The sequence below is a fragment of the Astyanax mexicanus genome, chromosome 5 (genome assembly GCF_023375975.1).
Source record: "Astyanax mexicanus isolate ESR-SI-001 chromosome 5, AstMex3_surface, whole genome shotgun sequence".
Lineage (NCBI taxonomy): Eukaryota > Metazoa > Chordata > Actinopteri > Characiformes > Acestrorhamphidae > Astyanax > Astyanax mexicanus.
Window position 1 is genome coordinate 44,657,231 of NC_064412.1, and position 13,662 is coordinate 44,670,892.

General features: G+C 39.5%; 1 protein-coding gene across 1 annotated transcript in view; it reads left to right on the top strand.

The window, feature by feature from the left end:
* Positions 1-1,479: 1,479 nt before the first annotated feature.
* The window catches only part of LOC125802191 (uncharacterized), a 741,936-nt gene continuing 729,753 nt past the window's right edge, over positions 1,480-13,662 (top strand). The window contains exon 1 of the mRNA XM_049479422.1: positions 1,480-1,561. The gene's annotated coding sequence lies outside the window, so the exon portion shown is untranslated. The remainder of the gene's footprint in view (positions 1,562-13,662) is intronic.

A 13,662-nucleotide genomic window follows, 5' to 3' on the forward strand; every position in this document is an offset into this window, starting at 1 on the left:
CTAGGGGATGTACGTATATTATGACTAAGATGTAATTTAAATGAAATAAGGTAATGATCTGAAATCGCGGAGGTTTGAGAACGAATATTCGGGTTATCTATGCTCACACCCAGGGTCAAAACTAAATCCAGAGTATGATTACAGTAATGAGTAGGTCCTGTTATATTTTGAATAATACCAACTGAGTCTAAAATCGATGTGAATGCCTTTTTTAATGGATCATCCAATTTTTCGAAATGAGTGTTGAAGTCTCCAACTATAATCACTTTATCATTACTTACTGCTAAGTCTGTGACAAGATCACTAAATTCTTTTAAAAATTCTAAATAGGGCCCTGGTGGTCTGTAGATGTTAATTAAAGAAAATGCATTCTTTTTTGTAACTGGATTAATTATACTGGTGTAAAGAAGCTCAAAAGAAGTAAAATTTTCATAGTGTTTCTGATTGCTAACTAAGGTACTTTGGAAAAATATGCAGACCCCACCTCCTCTACCGGACAATCTCGGATTGTGTATATAATTATAGCCTGCAGGGGTGGCTTCATTTAATGCTACATATTCATTTGGCCTAATCCAGGTTTCTGTCAGACACAGAACATCGAATTTCTGATCAGTTATGATTTCATTCACTAGAACTGCTTTTGAATTTAGAGATCTAATATTAAGTAAACCAATCTTTAGGCTTGAAATGTTAGTACTACAGTCTGGATATGATTGTTTAATATAAGTTAAGTTATTTAGATTTACTGTTTTAGTTTTTTGATGTTTTTGTTTGACTCGGGGGACAGACACAGTCTGAATACATTGGTATCTAGGTAACGTCTCTTTGCAGCTTGCAGACGGTCGGTTAAGCCTCTCTGTCTGCGGCCTGGTCCCGGCTCTGGATTGTCAGCAGCTTCTAATACTACTCTGCCGACTAACTAAAAGACTATGAGCTATGCTGCATGAAAGTAAGGCAGCACCCTCCCGCGTGGGGTGGACACCATCCCTACCTAAAAGACCAGGCTTGCCCTCAAAGTGTAGCCAGTTATCTATAAAGCCCACATGATTTTCTGCACACCACTTGGACATCCAGCGGTTCAGCGAAGAAAGCCTGCTGTAAGCTTCATCACCACGCCTCATTGGGATGGGGCCAGAGCAGATTACCTCCTCGGACAGCGTCTGGGCCTGTTTAATCACCTCTTTAATATTAGCCTTAGTTACTTCAGACTGCCGCAGACGAATATCATTGGCCCCTACATGAATTACTACCCTCGAATATCTCCTATTCCCTAACCTAAGGTTGCCACTAATGTCCGGTGCTCTGGCTCCCGGTAAACAAGTAACTGTTGCCGCTGGTGCCCCTAAAGGAGTAGCTAATTTCACGTGTCGGACGATAGAGTCTCCTATCACCAGAGTACCTTTAACAGGCTCCTCAGTTGGTGCTTCACTGAGCGGGGCAAACCTGTTTGACACGTGAACTGGGGGAGCGTGGTGTTTAGGTGGGCTGGCTGTGGCCTTTGCGGTAGCATTAGCCTTAGCCTTTCGACTATGCCGCCGAGACGTTACCCATTCGCCCCGCTGTGAGGGCTCTAAGGCCGGAGTCGAGGGGGTACTAACTCTCCCTGAGACACCCGGGGCTGCTAACAGTGAATCCTGCTGTCTATCCCTTATTAAACCCCGGACATGCAGCTCTAACTTATTCACCTTATCCACCAAGGAGCTAACTATCTCACACTTAGTACAAATACCACTATTGTTACCAGTATCGGTGGATAAGGGATCTAAGCTATACATGCCACACTCTAAACAGGTGTAAACCTGAGCAGAAGCCATGGAGAAAAAAAAGCACTCACCTTGTTTCAGTTGAAATTAGAAACTTACACAAACAAACTGCAGCAGCAAACAGCTAATCCAGCAAACCTGAGGAAAAAGTCTATAAAAGTAGACTGAGAGTGGATTAATAGGTGTGTAGAGCAAAGAGGAAGCAGACTAAAAGTGGATTAGTAAGTGTGAAGAGAGTAAAAGAGAAGAAAACAGAGAAAAGTGTAGAAGCTGAAGATTAAAGCAAGCTTTCAGCAGCAGAGCAGCACAGCAGCAGACCAGAGTAGTAGAGAGCAGAGCAGGGAGCAGAGCAGGGAGCCTTTGTCCATCCCACTGATGAGCTTTGTCCATCCCACTGATGACGTTGTCCAGTGGTTGCTGAACAATCAAGGGCAGTTTGTCCTCTGATTTGAGAACTGACTCATGCGCTGATACAGCACAAGCTGCTAACTCTTCATCGTTGTCATGTTCTTCTGTAGATGTGTCAGTCACAAGGGTTTGGCTGTCACCTTGTTCCTTAGGAAGTGTATGGTGTTCAGACACCATTTGCTGAATGTCTGCAATGTTGTTGTCATGTGTGTACGTGACTGCCAAGATGCCAGCCCCAAGGAAGCTTTCCTCAATGTCCTGAGAGTCCATTGCATCAATACAGCCTGCTGGCTGAATGAACTTTGAAATGATCGAGTGTGAGATGTTCATAGTAATCTCACCTTCACATGTCTCAAAAAGAAGCAAACCACTGCATTTGGTGGTGTAGCTTTTAGTTTGACGCAACATTTTACACGTTTGACATCTATGGTAGACCTCCTTTGAGTTGTCAATGTGCTGTGCAGTGTGGCACGTGGGGCACTGTTTTTTGACAGTTATTTGTGCACCCACTACATTGGAAATGAGCTGTTTCAAGGACTTCTGAGAGTCACAGGTGCCTTGTTCAACTGCAACTTCAAGTGTACGGTCAAGGGACTGAATTTTTGTCTGGCGAGTGCTTGTTAAAACCAGTTGTCCCATAAAGTTTCTTGTTGACAGGTTTGTGAAAGTGTAGGATTGTCCTTCTTTGACCATTGTCCCATAACGACAGTTGTATTCTGCCGGTTCTGTCTCCAATGCAGCAGTTCAGTACTTCGCATTGTGACTGTCTGATGTTCACCATGGTTGGTGAGTCATCCATACTGCACACTGCAGCTTCCAGTGTGGCTACCTACAAGAAGATGCAAAGAGTCGGTATAGTATCAAGCTGCATTTAATCTTGGTTACATATTTACAGTTTACAAAAAACAAAAAATCACTTTCAGACTGAATGTCTCAATTTAATCGCTTATACAAAGTATGAATTGGATTACTCTCTAAATACCTGTGAATCTATGAAAAGGTTTTATATTTCTGGGTTAAAGGGCCTACTTTTGATTTTTAACACAACTTTCACACACAGGCAAAAAGAAGAATTTTAAAGAAATGAAAAAAAAAAAAACTTATTAGACTTGGTCATGTACTCAAAGAACAATGTCTATTAAATATCTAATATGGCAAAAATGCATCAGTGTCTGTTTTCAGGATATGGTGTGAAACTGTGAAGCAATAACTATGACTTCCACTCTGCCCTGTGTGTGTGTGTGTCTCGAGAATTACACTCTGCAATCAAGCCACAGATTTTACATTGGATGAAAAATTTGTCCATTCCCAAGCCGTCCATAGTCTTTAAATATTATTTCATAGAGTGAATTCACTAAGTAATGATTGACACAGATTCCCACACTGCTGATCAGACAGCAGACTATAAATCACACATAGCCATGTAACATTTTCATCAACAAGTAAATCCCTATGAAAAAAGTTTGCCATATTTGTCTAGATTGGTAATATCTGTCTATTGTGAACATATGTGTCAAAATCAGATGACGTTTTAGGCATAATTTTTGCTTGTACACAGAAAACTGTAAACCATGAGTCACCAATCTTGTCCACATTGGGCCGGTGAGGGTGCAGGCTTTCATTACAACAAAGCTGCGGCACACCTGATTCCACTTGTTCAATCAGTCTCAGTCCCCAAACAAGTGGCCACCCATACAGGGTGTGCCCGTGCCTGGTTGGAATGAAAACCCGCAACCACAGCGGCACTTTCTGGACTGGATTGGTGACCCCTGCGTACACAGTTCACATGTATCCAAAAACACTTTTAGGACAATTATAAGATGAAACCAAGATACTTACCAACTGTCTGGGGCTCAGATTTTTTACATCTGCAATCGTTAAGGGCAGTTCTCCTCTTGGCGGCTTGGCAGTGAACTGCAGCTGAGTCACCTCTATTAGTGTCTGTTTTGTGCACTGGATGTCATATCCCTGATGTTCTCTCAAACCTAAAATGCAAACAGAAACATAGATTAAATACACTTTGAAGAATAAATTTTCAGTACTGATCACTAAGCAGAAGAGACACAGTTTAATGTTTGTACACATCAGAAATAATATGCCTTAGGTGTTTATGGGGGTTTCTGTGTATTGTAAGTCAATATAACTGATGTTTTTTTGTTGATGCTGTTGTTTAGGCTTTTGCTTTTTTGTTGTTTTTCAAATATGACGGTGTTTTAAAGCTGTTTCTTTTTTAGTTGTATGTCCTTTCATAAAATAAAATTTTGGGTGACAGGTTCCTTTATAGCTAAAGTTTTATTGAAGCTATTGTTCATAATTTGAATATTTGTGTTTTCCTTACATCCATATTTTATGTCATGTAAACATTTTATATAGGGCTGCAACTAACGATTATTTTGATAATCGATTAATCTGTCTTATTTTTTCAATTAATCAAATATAAATATAAAGTTTACAAGACATTGTTCAAATATTAACAATTTCACAGAACTAATGTAATTTAAATGGAATACACAACCTACCATAAAATATTAGTGTTTACATTAAGAATTAACAGATGCATTAATTTTATTATTATCATTATTTAATAACACAACAGCAATGTATGTACACTTGGCCGTGATGTTTAAACACTTCCACACAACGTCAGAAAAATTAGAAGTATTATTTAAGTCCAGCAGGCTTTAGTAAAACTGACTGAGAGAAAGTACAGTCATGGCCAAAAGTTTTGAGAATGATTCAAATATTAATTTTTACAAAGTCTGCTGCTTCAGTTTTTATAATGGCAATTTGCATATACTCCAGAATATTATAAAGAGTGATCAGCTTAACAGCAATTAATTGCAAAGTCAATATTTGCCTAGAAAATGAACTTTATCCCCCAAAACACATTTCAACCTCATTGCAGCCGTGCCTTAAAAAAGGACCAGCTAACATGGTTTCAGCGATTGCTCCATTAACACAGGTGTGGGTGTTGATGAAGACAGGACTGGAGATCAATCTGTCATGATTAAGTAAAAATGACACCACTGGACACTTTAAAAGGAGGCTGGTGCTTGGCATCATTGTTTCTCTTCTGTTAACCATGGTTATCTCTAAAGACACACGTGCAGTCATCATTGCACTACACAAAAATGGCCTAACAGGGAAAAGTATCACAGCTAGAAAGATTGCACCTCAGTCAACAATCTATCGCATCATCAAGAACTTCAAGAAGAGAGGTTCCATTGTTTCCAAAAAAGCTCCAGGGCACCCAAGAAAGACCAGCAAGCGCCAGGACCGTCTCTTAAAAGTGTTTTAGCTGCAGGATCGGGCTACCAGCAGTGCAGAGCTTGCTTAGGAATGGCAGCAGGCAGGTGTGAGTGCATCTGCACGCACTGTGAGGCGGAGACTCTTGGAGCAAGACCTGGTCTCAAGGAGGGCAGCAAAGAAGCCACTTGTCTCCAGAAAAAACATCAGGGACAGACTGATATTCTGCAAAAGGTACAGGGAGTGGACTGCTGAAGACTGGGGTAAAGTCATTTTCTCTGATGAATCCCCTTTACGATTGTTTGGGACATCTGGAAAACAGCTTGTTTGGAGAAGACGAGGTGAGCGCTACCACCAGTCTTGTCTCATGCCAACTGTAAAGCATCCTGAAACCATTCATGTGGGGTTGCTTCTCAGCCAAGGGAATTGGCTCTCTCACAGTCTTGCCTAAAAACACAGCCATAAATAAAGAATGGTACTAGAATGTCCTCCGAGAGCAACTTCTCCCAACCCTCCAAGAGCAGTTTGGTGATCAGCAATGCACAGGTCACCAAACTGGACAGGTGATAACTAAATGGCTCATGGGTCCATACCATGGAAACGCCCCAGATCTTAATCCCATTGACAACTTGTGGTCAATCATCAAGAGACGGGTGGACAAACAAAAACCAACAAATTCTGACAAAATACAAGCATTGATTGTGCAAGAATGGACTGCTATCAGTCAGGATTTGGTCCAGAAGTTGATTGAGAGCATAAACAAGAAACAACGTGAAATCTTGTGACTTACTCAGAACTTTCTTTGCGTTCTTCAGTTTAACCGGGGTTAACTGTTTAGAAGCCATGGCCATGCTGTCGTGTTTCTCCGGAGAAAAGCAAACAAGGTGGTGGTACTCATCTCTGCCCACCTGAAATACCGCGTTAAAATACTTGCTGTTTCGCGTTTTTATCGGCGATACTACGTGTATGTAGCCTGATATAGTTTCGTGTCCGTCGTCAGTTTTGAATCTCTTGTTGTCCATGTTGTCCAAGAGGAGAGAATGTTCTTGCGCGACCTAAGATGGCAGCGTGGTTGACACCGCCGGAGAGCTATTGCAGTTCAACACCTGCACATTTAGACCTCCACTTCTAGATGTGCAGTACTTTTAGACTTGCCCCACCTAGCGGCTCTGAATTTAACGACAGCCAACCTCAGTTCTAGACCAGCAGTTCTAAGGCATATACTACAGATGATGCACCTTGTTCACATTCAGCATTAAATCTACATTAATCATTGGTTATGCATTGCCACTGACATACTACTGATACACCATGATACCATGACAAATCCAATAAAGTACTCAACCTGAAGCCGACCTCCTTTTAATTACTATAGTGTCCCAAAGGCAATTGTCATGTACCCCGGGTCTATATTTTCATCTTTTCAATGTTATCAATAAATGCAATATAAGATCATTAGCTATTACATTGCATTAACTGTATGACAGGTTAATGAAAAAAGGTTTTAAATATTTTCCAGTCATTCAAAAACATTTGTACTTTATGCTGCCAGTAGAACACTGATTTGTCTTGACCCAAGGAATCCGTGAAAATATTTTGTTGTCTGAAAATTGGTAGGGCACCTTGCAGGTTTATGTTGATTTTAGTTTCACTTAAAACTCTCCTTTGGGGTTCCAGTGCAACCATAAACAAGCTTGTACAAGAGATGACAGATCAAACCATTATCAAGTGAGAACATACTGTAAAAAAAAAAAAAAAAAAGACCATTTGATTGAACTACAATAGTCAGTTATGTCTTAGTAATTTGGGAGAGAGGGTACAAAGGTCATTAATTAATGTGTGTATGATGTACGACTACACTGTTAAATAGTTACCATACAACTATGCACATGTGCTCACGGTTTTGTCATAAGCACACACACCATTTGTGTAAGAAATGCCAAGTCTCTACATTAATCCAAGTCAAAAACTTTATTGGAAACATGTAAACTAATTATTAAGTGTTTGGCTGAGTATTGACAGTGTTAAGACATATGTAACAAATAGCTAATGCACAACAAATTACTTAACCTCTTAACCTCCAGGCCAGTTTTTGCCATTTTCCGCCTGAATTTTACACACAAATCTTGAGGCCTTATACTCAAACAGGATATAAAGTTGTGACAGTTTCATGAAGTATTGTTAATTAAAAGCCTTTGATGTTTTATTAGAAATACTTAAAGATGTTGACATGGATCCCCAGTGGTCAGAATATGATAAAAAAAAAAAAAAAATCTAGCCACTTTTTTTATTTTAAAATTCATGTTTTAGAGCCTATAACTTGATCAGTTCTTCTGGTTGAATACCTTTTTTGATTTAAACTTGTTCCATTAGTGGTCTACACTCTGTAAAATTTGGAATTAAAAGGTCTTATAGTTTAAAAGATATTGCACCTACAGTAAATAATAAACTTTCAGCAAAGAACAGGCCTATTCTGACATAAAGCCTTTAAAAAACGTGACTGACTACTTTTCCTGCACTAAATGGGCCTAACTAGCTCGCTACAGGGCCATAGAATAAGCCAGAGGCCCGTAAACCTTGATCAAACATGTACGTGAAAGCCTTTTCAGAGTTATTTGGCCAAAACTCTGTCAAAGTTTAAAACATGCCAAAACTGTTGAAGCTACTAATTAACAATGACATTTGAAGTACATGTGCCAAGTATGAGCCAAATAAGTCTTCAGTAGGCTCTACAGTGAAAAAATAACTATTTTCAACTTATTCTATTTATCGCTATTTTCCAACCTAAATGGACAGAAGACAGGAACCTTTCTTCCTATCAACACACAAATTTATACACATATATAGACTGATAATCTGATCTTGATTGCAAATTTTCAGCCAAATCGGACATGTTTTGCCTCTACAACGGCTGGAAAACTACAGCGATTTTGTAGGCCTCAAGCCTGTATTATCGCTTTTTTCAAATCTAAATGGACAGAAGTCAGGAACCTTTGACTCTATTGACACAGAAATTGACATACATATATAGACTGATATTGTGATCCTGATTGCAAATTTTGAGCCAAATCAGATATTTTTTGCCTCTAATATGGCCAAAGAGCAACAGCCATTTTGTAGGCCATAAGCCTGTATTATCACTTTTTTCAAACCTAAATGGTCAGAAGTCAGGAACCTTTGACCCTATTGACACACAAATTTACATACATGTATATACAGACCACTTGATCATGAGTACCAATTTGGAGCCCAATCGGACTTTTCTTCTCTTTTTAATAAATAGAAACACACTGATAGGGAATGTTCTGTCTTTCTGATAGAGTGATAGATTTCCAGCAGGTTATATGTGGTCTCTTGCTGCGCTCTGGTGGTCATTTGGTGAAACAGCTACAGGTGAATTATTCTAAATTAAAGCTCTGCTGAACTTATTCAATCTTGCTTGTCTTGCTTAATTGAACATCTTTATCCTTCTTGTTTATGATGGTCAGCCACCTGGGTCATTCTTGTTTATGCTCCACCCACTTAATTTTTTTTTAAATTTGCATAATATGCAAAACCTACTTTTGAGATCTTGTCCTTGGATCCTTGACCAATCATGACATGTTTGGTGTCAAACAGTTCAGCAGAGCTTACTCCTCAATAATTATTAAAAAAATCTTTACATTTATAAACAATATGGCCGCCATATGCAAATGAGTTCTACCATGGTGCAGTAAAATGTCTTTAACACTTATAACTTTTGAATGCTTAACCTGACACTAATACCACTTCAGTTCTTTGATCATTACATGATTCTCAGATACCCTGTCAGTTTAAGTAGACATACACCCCTACGGGGCGGGGCCAATGCTCGATAGCTGTTTCTCTAGAACCATACAAGCTATCAAGGTCATCCTAGCCAATTATCATCTATGGCCCATGCACTAATGGTACACCAAATGAAAATTTGATATGGACACTTTTGTGGTCACTATTAGCCAATCGCATTCCAGTAAGCTTTTAACAGGCGGAATGTTAATCAGGTCAAAACTTATATACTATATACGGGTTATTTATATGCCCTTTTTATGCCTTGTGTTTTTTCAATTTAAGAACTGAATTTGTTTCACCAAATGCCCACTAGAGTGCAGTAAGACACCACATAAAACCTGATGAACACTACAGCTCAATTTATCAATGCTTTTCAACTAGTTTACTCACACCACTCATCTAGCATTGCCATTATGGTCTTTATGGTCACGCTGGTCATCCAGCTTGGTTATGCTGGCCATCCAGCTTGGTCATGCTGGCCATTCACATTGGTCATTATGGTCCTGCTGGTCATTCAGCTTTGTCCTCATAGTAATGGTGGTCTTCCAGCTTGGTCATACTGGCCAACCACCTTTGCCATGCTGGTCATCCAGTTTGGTCATTACGGTCTTCCAGCTTGGTCAATATGGTCAACAAGTTTGTCATCCAGATTAGTCATGCTGGTAATCTAGCTTGGTCTTCACGGTCATGCTGGTCATCCTAATCCAGTTTGGCGATGCCGGTCAACCGGCAACATGTTTTAAGCCTAACTGGCCTCCAGGGGTCTCTTTGCCTGTAACGCTCGAACCCCGTAAATCGCCGCTTGCGGCTATATTTATTATTATTATTATAGTTCTTATTCTTTTTCTGCCATAGAAGTGATTGGGCAGAAGAAACCGTAAGGCCTACAGGGCTGAGACTTGGTCATATGGTAGTACTTCTCACCGCTACTCAGATTCAAAAGATGAGCCCGATCGGCCTCAAGGGGGCGCTATGGCGAAGGTCAACGCGTTTGGCCTCGTAACTCCTACGCCCTGATAGCTAGAGCAAAAATTCTTGCATTATATGATTCCTTGGTTAATGGGAAATCAAAAAGGTCAATAGAACCACTAAGCTCCGCCCACTTAGATTTTTTGCTATTTAGCATAATATGCAAAACCTACTTTTGAGAACTTGTCCTAGGGTCATTGACCAATCCTGTCATATTTGGTGTCAAACAACTCAGCAGAGTCCCAACCTCAATAATTATCAAAAAATTTTTGAAATTTGTAAACAATATGGCCGCCATATGCAAATTAATCTTACCGTGGCACACCCAAATTTACTCTAACAGCTGTAACTTTTGAATGCTTAAACCTACACTAATGCCACTTTAGAACTTTGATGCCAACATGATTCGGAGGTAGCCTGTCAATCTGTGTAGACATACGCCCCCAGGGGGCGGAGCCAAAGCTAAAAATCTGTTTCTCAGGAACCGTACAAGCTATGAAGCTCTCCTTTGGCATGTATCATCTATGGCCTATGTCCTAATGTTTTACAGAAGGAAAATTTGATATGCAAATTTTTGCGATCGTTATTAGCCAATCAGATTCCAGCAAGCTTTTGACAGGCTAAACAATGACCAATCAGGACGATACTTATACCCTACATGTATCTCAGGGCCTTCTATCATCCATTAAAATATGGCGTTGATTGGCCTCAAGGGGGCGCTATAGCAGAAAATCAGTTATATCTGAAGGTACAAGTGGCCTAGGCTTGTTATTCTTTTTTAGTTGTATACTTTGCTGTAGCCTTTACAACTTTGTAATTACATATGTTTACCAAAAATGCAAAGATTTTCATCAGTGGCCAAAAGAGTAAAAATTGCTCTTTTCGAACTTGTCTTTAAGTCCTTAATCAATCAAAACAAATTTGGTCTTGATGCAATCTTGAGACCCTGTAGGTAAATAATTATCAAAAAAATCTTGACATTTAAACTATTTGAGGCCCATAAACCTTGATCAAACATGTACGTGAAAGCCTTTTCAGAGTTATTTGGCCAAAACTCTGTCAAAGTTTAAAACATGCCAAAACTGTTGAAGCTACTAATTAACAATGACATTTGAAGTACATGTGCCAAGTATGAGCCAAATAAGTCTTCAGTAGGCTCTACAGTGAAAAAATAACTATTTTCAATTTATTCTATTTATCGCTATTTTCCAACCTAAATGGACAGAAGACAGGAACCTTTCACCCTATCAACACACAAATTTAAACACATATATAGACTGATAATCTGATCTTGATTGCAAATTTTCAGCCAAATCGGACATGTTTTGCCTCTACAACGGCTGGAAAACTACAGCGATTTTGTAGGCATCAAGCCTGTATTATCGCTTTTTTCAAATCTAAATGGACAGAAGTCAGGAACCTTTGACCCTATTGACACAGAAATTGACATACATATATAGACTGATATTGTGATCCTGATTGCAAATTTTGAGCCAAATCAGATATTTTTTGCCTCTAATATGGCCAAAGAGCAACAGCCATTTTGTAGGCCATAAGCCTGTATTATCACTTTTTTCAAACCTAAATGGTCAGAAGTCAGGAACCTTTGACCCTATCAACACACAAATTTACATACATGTATATACAGACCACATGATCATTAGTACCAATTTGGAGCCCAATCAGACTTTTCTTCTCTTTTTAATAAATAGAAACACACTGATAGTATGAGACCGCTTATCATAACAACACAATGCGGTTAGCTAAAAACCTTCTTTCTGATGCTAATCATGTTCTGAACAGCGAATATGTACTTCTCCCATCGGGACGACGATACAGTGTTCCGCGGTTTAATAAAGTCAGACTGAAGCACTCTTTCGTGCACCAGTCAATCCTTAAATTGAACCGGGAGCCTAATCTATAATCATACAAGATCTTTATGAACCGAGATAATGCGAGCGAACTATGTATTTAATGTACCCCCTTTTCATTTTTTTCCCCCTTTTATAATGGTTGTTTGTGCCCTTATATGTTGTGTTGTTAATGTATGATGTTGTAACGGAGCTACTGTTTTTATGCAAAACAAATTTCAGATCATGGATCTGACAATAAAGTATAAAGTATTATCTAAGATAGGGAATGTTCTGTCTTTCTGATAGAGTGATAGATTTCCAGCAGGTTATATGCGGTCTCTTCCTGCGCTCTGGTGGTCATTTGGTGAAACAGCTACAGGTGAATTATTCTAAATTAAAGCTCTGCTGAACTTATTCAATCTTGCTTGTCTTGCTTAATTGAACATATTTATCCTTCTTGTTCATGCTGGTCAGCCGCCTGGGTCATTCTTGTTTATGCTCCACCCACTTAATTTTTTTTAAAATTTGCATAATGTGCAAAACCTACTTTTGAGATCTTGTCCTTGGATCCTTGACCAATCATGACATGTTTGGTGTCAAACAGTTCAGCAGAGCTTACTCCTCAATAATTATTTAAAAAATCTTTACATTTATAAACAATATGGCCACCATATGCAAATGAGTTCTACCATGGTGCAGTAAAATGTCTTTAACACTTATAACTTTTGAATGCTTAACCTGACACTAATACCACTTCAGTCCTTTGATCATTACATGATTCTCAGATACCCTGTCAGTTTAAGTAGACATACACCCCCGCAGGGGGTGGGGCCAATGCTCGATAGCTGTTTCTCTAGAACCATACAAGCTATCAAGGTCATCCTAGCCAATTATCATCTATGGCCCATGCAATAATGGTACACCAAATGAAAATTTGATATGGACACTTTTGTGGTCACTATTAGCCAATCACATTCCAGCAAGCTTTTAACAGGCGGAATGTTAATCAGGTCAAAACTTATATACTATATACGGGTTATTTATATGCCCTTTTTATGCCTTGTGTTTTTTCAATTTAAGAACTGAATTTGTTTCACCAAATGCGCACTAGAGTGCAGTAAGACACCACATAAAACCTGATGAACACTACAGCTCAATTTATCAATGCTTTTCAACTAGTTTACTCACACCACTCATCTAGCATTGCCATTATGGTCTTTATGGTCACGCTGGTCACCCAGCTTGGTCATGCTGGCCATCCAGCTTGGTCATGCTGGCCATTCACATTGGTCATTATGGTCCTGCTGGTCATTCAGCTTTGTCCTCATAGTAATGGTGGTCTTCCAGCTTGGTCATACTGGCCAACCACCTTTGCCATGCTGGTCATCCAGTTTGGTCATTATGGTCTTCCAGCTTGGTCAATATGGTCAACAAGTTTGTCATCCAGATTAGTCATGCTGGTAATCTAGCTTGGTCTTCACGGTCATGCTGGTCATCCTCATCCAGTTTGGCGATGCCGGTCAACCGGCAACATGTTTTAAGCCTAACTGGCCTCCAGGGGTCTCTTTGCCTGTAACGCTCGAACCCCGTAAATCGCCGCTTGCGGCTATATT